Below are 14,785 nucleotides of genomic sequence, written 5' to 3'. Positions count from 1 at the left end.
TTATTTTATTGTTTCATGAGCTGAAGAGGAGTTAGTGCGAAGAACCCTAAATTGTTCTTGCTTGAGTTCTGGCTTGCATACATCCGATCAGATCCAGCCCTAAGGTGTTCCTGATCCTAGACGTCCTCAGCTCCCTGTTCAAAACAAAGCCAGTCCACGTTCCAAGTGAGAGAGCTCGCAATCCAGATCAGCTTGCATTCGCGAAACAGACAGTACGCGTCCGAGGTTTATCCGTCCATCTTGGTGGTCCGGTTCAACCCTACAAACAGAGGTATACCGATTGACCTAAGAACCTAGTGATCAAACCCTAAAATTAATAGGAATTAAAATTGATCATCTCATAATCACTAGATTGAAATCGATTCCAACTAGAACATGTTTGATTGTTTTATTGTTTCTGATTTAAATTATAAGAAACCCGGAATCAAAACCCTAAACCTTAAAAGCTAGAATCCGATTTTAAAAGTTTTCTTGCTTGATTGAAATCTTGATTGATTGAGGTTTAGGATTGATAGATTGATTGATAGATCTAATCTCTAAATTCGAAATCCTTAAAGCCTTGAAACCCTTAATTGGCTACTTGAAAGTTTTAAGATCCTAAATCTCGTTTTGATTTCCTAAAAGGTTTTGAAATCTTAAATCTAATAAAAGTCTTAAAAGATTGAAAGTTTAAAAATGATTTCTGAGAGTTAGGTTGCTAGATTGATTGATTCTAAAATCTAGTTGAAACATTACCAACCTTGAAATTGGTAAACTTGATATGTATTGTGTGGCATTGTGTTTTGTCATGAATCATATTGGACGACCATAAGGTCTAATGCATTGCACACACACGTGGCCTTGTGCCCTTGATAGATTGAAAGCCGTGTGGCTTAATACATATCTAAGAGGCCGTGTGGCCTATCATCCGGATAGTCACATGACCCGGACTGCATCATGATCCGATCCTTAAGATCGTTGTATCACATAATAATCGTGAAAGTCTAAGGCATTACATTGCAAAGCAGTATGGCCTTATATCCGGATTGATATATAAACCGGATTGTATCATGAACCAATCTCTAGGATTGTTGTATCACACTAACATGGCCGTGTGACCTGACTCACACCATGATCGATTGTTTTCATAGATGCGTAAGGACTTGTTTGTGGCCGAGCTTGTTAAATATCATGCGGCTACATGACAACATTGTGAACTTAAATATTAAATGACAATGTGACTCAGATATCGAAAAGGGACTTGGTGATACAATCACCAAGGACAACAATGAGAATGAATTGGTACAGGGCTATAAGCATTATATTCCATCATCTCATTGAAGGTCTAAAAGATCAGTACATCACTATGGAAAATCCACAAGACTTTGGGGATGCTTTACAGCATAGAAATTACCACCAGAAAACGGTGTTGCTTCCAAAGACTAGAACTGACTAGAAGAATCTAAGATTCTTGAATTACAAAGTCATGGATGAGTACAACTCAGTCTTGTTTAAGACAGTCTCGATGCTGAGACTTTGTGGCCGAAAATTTTAGTCTTGTTTAAGGCTTCACCACTTATACTGACCTGATCACATGTCTGCTTCGGGCAGAGACCAAATTTTTCGATACGACTAGTCTTATTGCTTTATGATTGCAATTGTGTTTTAACCTAAGGATCATTCACGATTTTTTTATATACAAAGGAATTGGTTTTAAGTTTATTAAACCTTGCCTGATCTTACTTAAACATATGGATGTTTTTTTAAAGTGTTGCCTAAAGGGCATAAAACCATGAATGGTATAGCAAGCATAGTAAAGAAACCATGGCTAAGGCATTTGCCTATAAGGCATTATATACACCCAAAGAAAACGTGGTCCATTGAAGTTATAATGAATGGTTTCCAAAATAAGAAACAATGGACAAACTAGAAGGAAACAAGTTCCTTCAGATTTTGAAAGAAAAATCGCCTAAGACCTTGAAAGAAAGTGGTCGAGACTATACCAATGATCTCTACTGATTTAAACTATGCTACAAGATCAGTATGAAGAAAGGCAAGAGATGTGATGACCATATTGAGATAGCCCACGAAATTACACTATATGGCATGATAGGATTAGCCATCCTAAAGTTTAAACTTGATACAAAGAAATTGAAAAGGCACAGAGTTATCCCGTAAAGATCTCACGTTGTGAAACATGTACACATAGGGAAACTCATTAGGCTTAATTATCCCAAAGCACCACGACCTTATAGTATGGTCATGAGGGGGAGAGAGGATAAACCCATGATCAATACTACAAGTTCGTGTACTATGGTCTAAAGACCATGTTATATGGCTCGGCCATTACTCGGCCATAAAGGGCTATTACCCGGCCAAAGAAAGGCCATGATACAAACGGCCAAACCAAATAGGCTATCACCTATGAACAGCTTGGCCACGACTTGGCCATGACTTGGCCGTGACTTGTCTGCATAGTGCAGCCTTGGCCGCACACAGTCCATGACTCGGCCAAAGAGGCCGAAGAGACCATAAGAGACAACGGCCTGGCCGCAAAGTCCATGACCGACCAAAGAGGCCATCACTTATAAGTGATCGGCCATGTAAGGCCATTACCTATAAAAGGTTCGGCCATTACCTATATGCTTGGGGACATTATGAATATACATGTACAGAATGATAATATGTATCAGGCCATATAAGTGAGCATAGATATTCCCATCTAAAGAATGAATACGGGTCATTAAAACCAGACAAACCATCTTAAGAGATTTTGAAATAAACCACCACATACATATGTGTGCCGTCTAAGATGGAACCTCAAAAGAGGATTGGGAATATATGTTGGATAGGAGTATTACTTTCTCCCACGAATTCAAAGAAAGCTTGAGCCAAAACATGGGTGATTAAATTAGTGGCCAGGTACGGATTGCATGACCAAAAGCATCCGACTATCCAAACATTAAAGGAGAAAGATTATAAGCTGGATAAAGAAAGAGTAAAGGAATGATAAGAATGGTTTTAACCAGCATTGTCTTGGCAAGATCCTCGGACTATACATTATGATATAAGACGTCCAAAGAAAGATAATATAAAGATAGCCAGTTGAGAAGCTAATCGAGATGCCAGACACTGACCCGAAAAGAATGATTAAGTAATAACCAGCTTAGCACCAAATGAAACGTCCTAGAAGAGACATAATCAAGTTTCTATAGAGTCTATACAAGATAGACCAAGTGTTCCATAAAGATAAAAGGAACCTCGGATAGAAAGAAAAGAGAAAGGTGCATAGACAGATCCGAGGTCATGATAAAAGAAACCATACCAGACATTGAGAGAAAAGGCTGCGCAGCTACACATCTAAGGTACCAAACTATGTAGTCTTGGGACGCCAAGCTACTAGGTAACAAAGGTCCTGGATAATGAAATCTCAAAGTGATCAGATCATGTCGGGAACATAATGGAACCACATGAAGGTGTCGACACACACACACATGAACATCTATATAAAAGATGCATAAGAGAATAGCACTTGAACATAAAGAGATAAGCGAGGATCAGAGAACCCACGAATGAGTACTCATCATACAATCATAGAATCATGAAAGATTATAAAGAATGGAAAGAAAAACGTGGAGGTTCAAAGTATCTAAAGAGAGATGAGCGTATTGGCCATGTACATATACAGAAACGCCATCTGATAAACCAGTGAAATAAATGGATCTTGTGAGATAAAGAAACCGTGAGAGAAGACACATGATCACGTGGCCTTAAGTGCCCATGTCTTCATAATAACAGCATTAGATCATAGATTGTTACACAAGGTACTCACAGAGATCAAAGGAACAGATTATAAGGAGATAAACTCCTATGTGGTGATTGCTGCTACAGAATTCGAAATTGACAAAGGTCTGGTCATAAAGAAAGAAAATAGATACACTAATGTGGTAAGCAGCATATGGATCACTGGATAAGATAATGTAGAATGAGAGAACAGCTTTGTTCCTAAGCTGATTCATGGACTGAAACAAAAGCAGCTGCATATAGTATGTAAGAGGAATTGATCACACATGATCATTGATCTTGGAGTTGTATAAAGACAATCCAATAAACAGTCCATATACATAAGAGGTTTTATAAGAAATTCCTTGTGCTTATACTAAACCTAAAGGAGGTTAGTAAATATAGAATGAAATCTATGTGGGTGACTGGCTAAAACGTCCAGCACACCAGCTAAGAGCATCCGGCTCTCTGGCCAAAGGCGTCCAGACCTCAGGCTATAAGCGTCCGGCTCTGCCCGTCTAAGAACGTCCGGCCCCTTCTACCAAGGACGTCCGGCTCATATCCTTTGATCACGAGCTAGTAGGAAAGATCAACCATCAGGTTGTGATCCAATAATCAGATCCCTTAAGTAAGGATCCGGCATAGCAGAACAGTCTGCTGCCGTATGATCTATTCCCATAAAACTCTGATGGGATTGATAGGAAATATTTAATCAACCGGATACAAAGTATTGTAGTCCATAAGCTCGTTGAAGTCCATGACCTAATAATGTATACTTAGTGTGTGATATGATCCACAGCAACTAAGGTCATGAGACGCCATCATATGGCATTACCTAAGGCAAAGGAATTAATGTCCACATCCATGAGAGTGTTCGGCCTAAGAGCCACAGCAATGACCATTGATCTTGAACACTCATAAGACAAGTAGAAGACATGTATAGACGTGGTCTATGACCTGGACATGGATCGACTAGATTGAATCATGGTCGAATGATAACTGTCCATAAGTACTTGGTCTGTCCGACTTAAGTAAATGAGTTTGATAAAGTAGACAAACACGTCTAGACCATGGACAGATGCAAACACGTTTTATAAAGACCAACAAGTGATCCCCAAGGACAATGTGGTTCACATTGCTTAGCACACATGCTTTAAACGGGACACTCAATGTCAAAAGACATGAGAGACGACCATAAAAGGTCGAAGTGGTCTTGATTACGGTTCAGTAATGAAACTGACCGATTACTCCCATTCTATACCTACAGGATAGATCACGCATCAAGATGCGTAGTATGTAGAACATACACCGAGGTTCACATCAGGGGGAGTAGTGCGTGTTGTACTCTTTTTCCTTCATCTTGGTTTTGTCCCACTGGGTTTTCCTGATAAGGTTTTAATGAGGCAACATTAAGCGTACTACAAATCCTGTATGGTTATGGCATCCAAGGGGGAGTGTTATGAACATGTGTGGATTGCCATTAACCAAGACAAGAAGAGAAGGCCCATCAGGCCACGTCTGGCCCAAGCCAAGACCACGTCCAAGAGAAGAGAGAGAGAGCCGACTTCAGGAGAGAGAGAGGCGGCCACAAGCTTAGAGAGAAAAGGAAACCCTTTCCTTTTTCCTAGTAGATGTAATCTTTCCTTTTATGTATTTAGTAGATTTCCTATTTCATGTAGGATTAGGATAAGTACTCTTTCCATTTATCTCTATCTTGTAATCCTTATATAAGGAACCCCCATTGATGATTAATAACACAGAACAATTACACACGAAATATTCAGTCTCAAACCCTTCTTTTACAACACAAAAGAGTTAATTCATCCCATCAGTACGCTTGGCCTCGATCATACCAAGGAAAAATGTTAACACTTGGTTGGATGATGGAAAGTCGAGCCAGCATAAGTACTACTTGGACCAATCAGACTGACTTGGACAGTCCAGTCCATCAAAACTCGAGCTTATGTCCAGATCAGTACACGGATCAGTCCACGGGAAGGGCCAGCATGCTGATATGTGTACTGACATGGTGCATCAGTTGTCCAAAATCAGTACACGGATCAGTCCACGGGAAGGGCCAGCATGCTGATATGTGTACTGACATGGTGCATCAGTTGTCCAAAATCAGTACACGGACAGTCCACGGGAAGCGCCAGCATGCTGATATGTATGGTCAGCATGCTGATATGAGTTCAGTACACGGATCAGTCCACGGATCAGTACACGGACAGTCCACGGGAAGGGCCAGCATGCTGATATGTGTGGTCAGCATGCTGATATGAGTTCAGTACACGGATCAGTACACGGACAGTCCACGGGAAGGGCCAGCATGCTGATATGTGTGGTCAGCATGCTGATATGAGTTCAGTACACGGATCAGTACACGGATCAGTACACGGATCAGTCCACGGGAAGGGCCAGCATGCTGATATATGTGGTCAGCATGCTGATATGAGTTCAGTTCAGTACACGGATCAGTACACGGACAGTCCACGGGAAGGGCCAGCATGCTGATATGTGTGGTCAGCATGCTGATATGAGTTCAGTACACGGATCAGTACACGGATCAGTCCACGGGAAGGGCCAGCATGCTGATATGTGTACTGACATGGTGCATCAGTTGTCCAAAATCAGTACACGGACAGTCCACGGGAAGGGCCAGCATGCTGATATGTGTGGTCAGCATGCTGATATGAGTTCAGTACACGGATCAGTCCACGGATCAGTACACGGACAGTCCACGGGAAGGGCCAGCATGCTGATATGTGTGGTCAGCATGCTGATATGAGTTCAGTACACGGATCAGTACACGGATCAGTACACGGACAGTCCACGGGAAGGGCCAGCATGCTGATATGTGTGGTCAGCATGCTGATATGAGTTCAGTACACGGATCAGTACACGGATCAGTACACGAATCAGTCCACGGGAAGGGCCAGCATGCTGATATGTGTGGTCAGCATGCTGATATGAGTTCAGTACACGGATCAGTACACGGATCAGTACACGGACAGTCCACGGGAAGGGCCAGCATGCTGATATGTGTGGTCAGCATGCTGATATGAGTTCAGTACACGGATCAGTACACGGATCAGTACACGGATCAGTCCACGGGAAGGGCCAGCATGCTGATATGTGTACTGACATGGTGCATCAGTTGTCCAAAATCAGTACACGGACAGTCCACGGGAAGGGCCAGCATGCTGATATGTGTGGTCAGCATGCTGATATGAGTTCAGTACACGGATCAGTCCACGGACAGTCTGTGTGTGCTAACGGACAGGCACGGACGTCCTGCGTGTGCTGACGGACGTCCTGTGTGTACTGAACAGACAGCCCACGTGGGCCAAAATCACCCGAACAGTCCACAGGAAGGGCCAGCATGCTGATATGTGTACTGACGGACGACCACGGATGTCCTGTGTGTGCTGACGGACGTCCTGTGTGTACTGACGGACGTCCTGTGTGTGCTGACGGACGTCCTGTGTGTACTGATGGACACACGGACACACACGGACGTCCTGCGTGTGCTGACGGACGCCCTGTGTGTGCTGACGGACGGCCACGGACGTCCTCTGTGTACTGACGGACGTCCTGTGTGTGCTGACGGACGGCCACGGACGTCCTTTGTGTGCTGACGGACGTCCTGTGTGTACTGACGGACGTCCTGCGTGTGCTGACGGACACACGGACACACACGGACAGCCACAGACGTCCTGCGTGTGCTGACGGACGTCCTGCGTGTGCTGACGGACGTCCTGTGTGTGCTGACGGACGTCCTGTGTGCACTGACGGACACACGGACACACACGGACAGCCACGGACGTCCTGCGTGTGCTGACGGACGTCCTGCGTGTGCTGACGGACGTCCTGCGTGTGCTGACGGACGTCCTGTGTGTGCTGACGGACGTCCTGTGTGCACTGACGGACACACAGACACACACGGACAGCCACGGACGTCCTGCGTGTGCTGACGGACGTCCTGTGTGTGCTGACGGACGTCCTGTGTGCACTGACGGACACACGGACACACACGGACAGCCACGGACGTCCTGCGTGTGCTGACGGACGTCCTGTGTGTACTGAACAGACAGCCCACGTGGGCCAAAATCACCCGAACAGTCCACGGAGCGTGCTGATATGTGTACTGATGGACAGCCGGACGTCCTGTGTGTGCTGACGGACGGCCACGGACGTCCTGTGTGTGCTGACGGACACACACGGACGTCCGTGTGTACTGAACAGACAGCCCACGTGGGCCAAAATCACCCACGGACAGCCAAAATCACCCGAGAAGCCAGAAATGCAAAAATTAATATTTTTGAAGAAAGTTTTCTGAAAGGAAACATCAAAAATATGTCAACAAAGAGTTTAGGATGTCAAGTGTTGATCAAAAGTTGCTGTAGACATCCGTTTAGACCACGAAACTCCGACCTTTGTAGCATGCAAAAGACATGGTTAGAAGCAAAAGAAATTTATGAAAATTTACCAGAAAATAGCTTTAACCATCCTTATGAAGCATGCAAAAAATCAGATTCAAATTCGAAGTATTTTTTTTTTTACATTAAAAATACTCCCCGGAACACAACCAATGTCTACTGGTGACAGACTGAAAAAAAGCGTTTTGTATATATAAGGGGTAGGCACTCTCTTGAGCCTCCTACCCCCCAGTACCCGAACGGTTCGGGTACGTAGTGTTGGACTGTTCGGTCCAACACTATCGAGGGCTGGGTTGAGGTCGATGGCCGGATTGTCCCCGGTGAATTTTCCGGGAACTTTTCCGGCGAATTTTCCGGTGGACCGTTTTGCCCCTAACTTCAAATTTTCGCGCTTGCATGGTCTTGGCCTGGTTTCATCCGTCTTCCAGTTGCTTTTTTTATTACATCTCAAGAGTGGTTGGAAAGATTGATGTTAGCGGGGCAATGAACATTCGGCGTATGAGTGGTGATTGGATAGCTAGTGTTTGTAGGCTCTGTGCTCGCGCACCCAACTGTCACGCCCCCAATCCTGAATAGGATTGTTGGGACGGCCATGGTTCGAGGAAACATACAAGCCAGTCTTGAGACATCAAGGCAAGCGTTCCATGGTCGAGAAAGAAGGTTAAGGATATAAGGAAACTTAGACTTAACCTTATACGAGCTAAGTGTCAGCTAGGACGAGTAAGACGGTAGCTAGGACGAAGTGGACGAGTAGCTCGGCCAGCTCAAGGAAGCTAGGTTCAGTTCACTCCAGCTCAGTCCCTACTAAGTCAGCTCCACTAGCTGGACTACTAGCTCACTCAGCTGAGGCAGCTGAGTGTCAGCTCATCTCAGCTAGACGGACTGTCCGGGCTTTAGGCCGATGGTCCGGGTCTGGGTCAGTGGCGGGCTGGGAGGTCCGGCCATGAGGCCATGGGCTGTTGGGTCCTTGGGCAAGGCTGTGGGCTGTGTCCAGGAGGCCTGGGGCGTGGGTTGGGCTTGTGGCCGACCCCAAACCCAATCAGAAAGGGCGAAGGGATGCAAGTGGCCGAAAGGGGGCAACTCTTGGCCGATGGTGCCCATTCGCTAGCAAGTCGTGCCTGTTCGTGGGGCAAGACTTACCCCCTCGTTTTCTATAAATATGGGGGCTCTCTGGTCGATTTCATTATCCAATTCCAGAGTAAAATACTCAGAGAAAAACGTAGAGAGAAAGAAAGAGAGAAAGAGAGAGTTCCGGCCAAGAGAAAGGCCGATTGTGGTGGTGTTGTGTTCCGGCGACTCTGATCGTTTGAGAACTAACTCCGGTCAAGAATGGGAGATCAAGACAAGGAGAAGAGCATGGAGAACCCAGATGTGGTTCACAAGGTATGTGATGGGCCGTGGCTCCATCAGACCGAACGGACGGTCCATGCGACCGCACCGCGGCTCTGGTCGGTTCCTAAGTCCCATCCGGCTCTCCTTATCTATTTCAATTCGTTTCTCTTCTCTTCTCTCTGGTTAAACACGAAAGGTTGTGTTGGTTGAGTCCAAGGGACACGTCCCTAGGCTTTGGCCGAACATAACCAGACCGCTAGTGTAACACCCCCGAACCGTCCTAGACATATGGTCGATCAACCGGCCAACAATCAAACAAGAACATGACCGATCGACCGTCCATCACCCAGGGTTAGAGATGAATGAGCCAACCGGCCAGCCAACAATCAAACAAGAACATGACTGACCGTCCAACCCAACACCATGGTCCGGAAGCGCTACGTGACGGGTTAGGGATGATCCGGTCAGAGTCACAAACTTTTACTCCACGACCTAGACCAGTTCATCCACTAACTCGTCCCGCTGCGTCAAGGCATAAGGCTTTGCAACCCGTACCTAGAGTTAGCGTTTCCCGTTAGATCAAGGCCTAAGGCTTTTCAACCCGTACCTCGACCTAACGTTGTGTTAGACCGGACTAGTCAAATATCAGAGTACTCATGAAGCGCATATAAAACAATTACTTTATTGATTCGAGAAATATCCATACATTGATATAATTCGAGACCGGTCCCGGCCTAATGCCAAATCGAGTCAACTAAACACAAATCCACAATACCGTTTACAAAAGGCATGAAAATCTACACCGGCGGTCCTAACGTCCAGCACCAAGCTATCCGATCATCCTTACCTAAAGCGACCTGCAAAAAGGACAACGGAGTTGGATGAGTAACCTAATGTTACTCAGTGAGCTGGCGGCCTCTACCCGCAACCTAGACTCTACCCAGACAACCCAAAATAACAATCAATCTAGCCCTAGCATGCAATAAAAGCTAAGGCTAAGCAAACCGTTACTAAGTTAGACTTGGCCTCCTGCCATGATCTAGCTTCAAGTAACGGGAACCTGCATTAAAACAAGTCAACAAGCAATCCCTAGTTAACCATATATACGCTTGAGTTCAGTACTCATGTAGTGTTAGACACTTAGACTATACAAATACCATTGGCCGATCGACCAACAATCAAACAAGAACATGATCAGCCGACCAATGATACCGCATAGCTTTAATATCCACCACCCTTCACAAGCAATCACTCAAACACATATAGGCCAACGTCAGGCCTACACTAACAAAATACACATCAAGCCTAATCCGGTACCTAAGCCAGACTTAGGACTTAATGTCAGAACCTGCAAGCAAATCAATCAACCACAAACACAATCACACTAATAAGACTATGAGTAACTACGACTCGATCTAACTTGTAACACCGTATATCGGTGCTACCCTAACTCGAGGGTTCCATAACCCTCTACGACACTCTAACACAACACTCTAACCTGGGCCCTGGTGACTTCGTGTTCCTCCTCTCTATCGGCAATATCCTATCTCCCTACCACAAAGGCCAGAAGAAGGAACTTTCAACCGACCGCGGCCCACAGTCATTCGGGTCACCGCGCGACAGCCCACAGTCCTTCGGGTCACTGCCACATTACACCGTCGTGTAATACTCAGCCATAGTACATGACACCGTTCGTCTGAGTCTTCCCGATCCAGCGAATAAGGGGTTTCCTTGAACCCGCTGGGTACGAGGCCGAGGAAACACTAATCACCCCTACACAAGCCTAGTATGGGCGGGTCACGCACATACTGTCGGCACACTCACACAACACAAACTCAATCTAGAACCTAACCTAAAGATAAAGTTCCAGATCCTAACTAGACACGACTCCACAACACAAACCAATAGTACCAGTAGTCCGGCCTATATGGCCTAAGACAATTAGTACTAACTACTAAACAATAATATGAATACTAAACAACACAATCAAACCGTTACCCAGATAGTCCAGCCTCCCACTGAGAAACTATCTTTAAAGATAACGGGAACCTGCACTCAATAATATCAACACGCAATAATAGAAAACATGATGCATCCTAGCCCTAGTCCTAGTCAGGTTATTAACTCAGTCTTAATTCCATTCATCTCAGCTTAGCCCTTGCTAAACTGAGTCCGGTTCCATAAATAAAATAACCCTAAGGACTCTACCATTCAATAACGTGATCATTCTAATCTATATGCAGACTCGATCTACCCTAAATTCCAAGTGGAATTCAAACAAACCAACTCACAGTGTTCTAGGCGAGAAGCAGCTGGTTGATCGGAGAAGACTTGGCCAAAACCCAATGGACGCCTTGACTGGACTGGAATGGACTGATCTTGTCTTGGACACAACCTTGGCTTCACCATGAAGAAGTTGACAGGCCTCGACAGGCTGATCTGGACTCGGACAGAACCTCCTCTAGCTTCTGGACAGTTCTTCGGACTTCCCGCGGAGTATCGAGCAGAACTTCGACTGATCTGAACCCGTGGTTCTGAACTAACTCTGGGCAGCACCTCCACTAGACCATCATAGAATATGACTGGCTTGGACGAATTGAATTGGACAGAGCTTCCGCGTCACAATCGTAGAGAATCGCCGATTGGACGGAACTGGCCTTCTCGGTGGAGTATCGGTCTTCAGAATCGACCATACTCTAGAATCGATCACTTCCTTCTCTCTCTCTCTCTCTCTCTATGGCCACGTTGACTTGACTCCCATCTGATCTGATCTTCACTTGATTGACCTTCAGTTGGACAGAACCTTCCCAAGGCGATGACTCGAAATCAATAGAGAACTGATCTCGAAAACTCTCTAAAACTCTCGAAATAGCTCGGAATCACTTGCTTTCTTTTTCTACTTTTCTCTCAAGGTTTTAACTTGCTTTTGAAAGGTCTGGATGTGAAGAAATGAGCTGGGGTCGTGGGGTATTTATAGGAGACACCAGCCAATCAGCTTCAGGTTGGTGGCAGCCCGTGTGTCGCTCCGCATGGCTCCGGACGCATGCACAGCGACACCTCGTGCTCCACATGGCTGGCTGCATGTCCAGGATACATGCAGGACGCCACCACTCCTCCCAGATGTCAGGCTGCATGACTGGAGCTCATGCAAGGCGCCACACATCCTCACACATGTCGATCAGCATGCTTCGGTTGCATGCGCGGAGACACCTCGTGCTTGGCCGTTCCACCTCGTGCTTCTATGTGTCAAGCTGCATGTGCAGCTTCCATGCACGGTGACACCTCGAGCTTCTCTTGACACTCAGCTGGTTAGACAGTTGCCACCACGTTCATATCCCTTAGATCAAGCCACCTCGAGCTTCTCGGTTCCTTTGCGCGATTTCGACCCTTCTTGTGAATTTCTGACCCGCGATCAATCCCAAATATTTTTCTGCTCCCATTCTGATTCTCTGAATATTTTTAATAAACTACAGATGATGTCTGATATCCTTTAAAAATATTTCCCGAGCCTCCGGCTTCCTCAAAGAATTTCGTAATACCGAAATTAGGGTTTTCGCCCAACTTCGGGTTTTCCTGTCGTGCTTCAATCCCATCGTGCTTGCTTCCCGTCGTGCTTGCTTCCCGTCCTGCTTCCGACTTATAATGTCTTCAGAATAATATTTTACTGATACGAAGATATTCCGAGAAAACTTCGCGATGAAGAAACGTCAATCTTCCAAAACGTCGAGCTTCTAAACCGTCGTGCTTCAAAAATGTAATTCTTCCAAAACTGCCGTATGATCAATCTAAGACATTTCTAACAATGGTAGAGCAGCTTATCTCAACTCATGCTTCACTCACGATCCATTCTTCGACCTTCTCGTACTTCAAATTTCCCGATCGATCTGTATTGCCCGCGACTCAACCACAAAGATACTCGACCATTCTCTCTCTCTCTTTTTTTTTTTTTTTTTTTTTTTTTTAACGGGTTTCTACAGCTAGCCTTGACACGGGTCGGTTAGACGGATGATCCGATCGCACCAAGACTGGGCGGTTAGGACGAACGGTTGGGAATGACCCAAAGGGCACGAGTTGTCAAGAGTCATGAGTGTTTAAAGGTTGTGAGTTGCCAAAGGGTGTCAGGGACCAAAAGGTACGAGTTACCAAAGGTTGCGAACATCAAAAGGTACGAGAACCAGGAGGCACGATTGGCCAAAGGGTGCATGTTCCAAACGGTGTCTTTCGGGACAGGCTAGGACCGATCCTTATGGATCAGCCTATGGCTTGTCTAGTTAAGACAAGGTCACGGTTTGTCTAAGCCAAGGTAGAGTCGCAAGGTCTGACCGGTTGCTAAGCCTTCCGGATTAGGCTTGAGGCTTACTAGGCCGATTGGATCCAGGCCTAAGGCCGGATCAGGTAAGGGAGTCCGTTGGGCCATTGAGCCGGACTCCATTGGCCGGTCGCACCTAGATTCTATCCGGATAGACGGATTGGTCTTTGGGGACGATCCGGATCTGTTCGTGTGTTCTGTTATCTATTCTGGACTATCTATCTGATTCTAAGTCAAGGGGTGGTTGGTTGAATGACTTAGGATACGGTAGGTAGGTTCATACGTTTTATGATTATGTTGACTGAGGTTTATCTAAGTTCTAGGAACCAAGCCAAGCATTGTAGAATCAATCCGTTCTATTCTCGGTTATGATTAATGCTTATCTGGTTGTGGTTTCAGGAACTAAGGATGGTTCTGGTCAAGCCAAGGAGCCGTGAAGGCTCGGTCAGTGAGAGGCTGTGTAACGTGTGGTTAGATGATGCTAGGGATGAACTAGTGATTGTCTATGAGACTGTTAAGAAGTTGTGTATTGAATCTCATGTTTCTAAGTAATACAAAGTTTATACATTGTTATTCCGCTGTGCAATCTGTTCCTTTGTTTATGAACCTCATATTCGAATATGACTTAGTAACTAATAGACTTAAAAATGGATCAAACAAGCAGAGAAATTAATAAGTAAGCCTGCGGACTCCATCAGGTCGAGAGGCCAGGGTTCGGGTCTTACAAGTTGGTATCAGAGCATGCTTGATTCTAGGATAGTTGGGTTAGGCAGTCCACACACACACACGCAGCCAGCTGATTAGGTCTCACGGTGAGGTTTGATTGCTTAGTCTAGGGATTGTTTTGTTTTGTTTATGTTAGTGTGTTTCGTACTAACATTGTCTGAATCCTTAGGCTGGAAAAAGCAAATCGGGAAAGTCCCGAAAGAGTAAGAAAACAGCC

Source organism: Brassica napus, unplaced genomic scaffold, assembly GCF_020379485.1.
Source record: "Brassica napus cultivar Da-Ae unplaced genomic scaffold, Da-Ae ScsIHWf_1381;HRSCAF=1960, whole genome shotgun sequence".
NCBI classification, from domain to species: Eukaryota; Viridiplantae; Streptophyta; class Magnoliopsida; order Brassicales; family Brassicaceae; genus Brassica; species Brassica napus.
Note: the sequence above shows the minus strand (reverse complement) of the source record.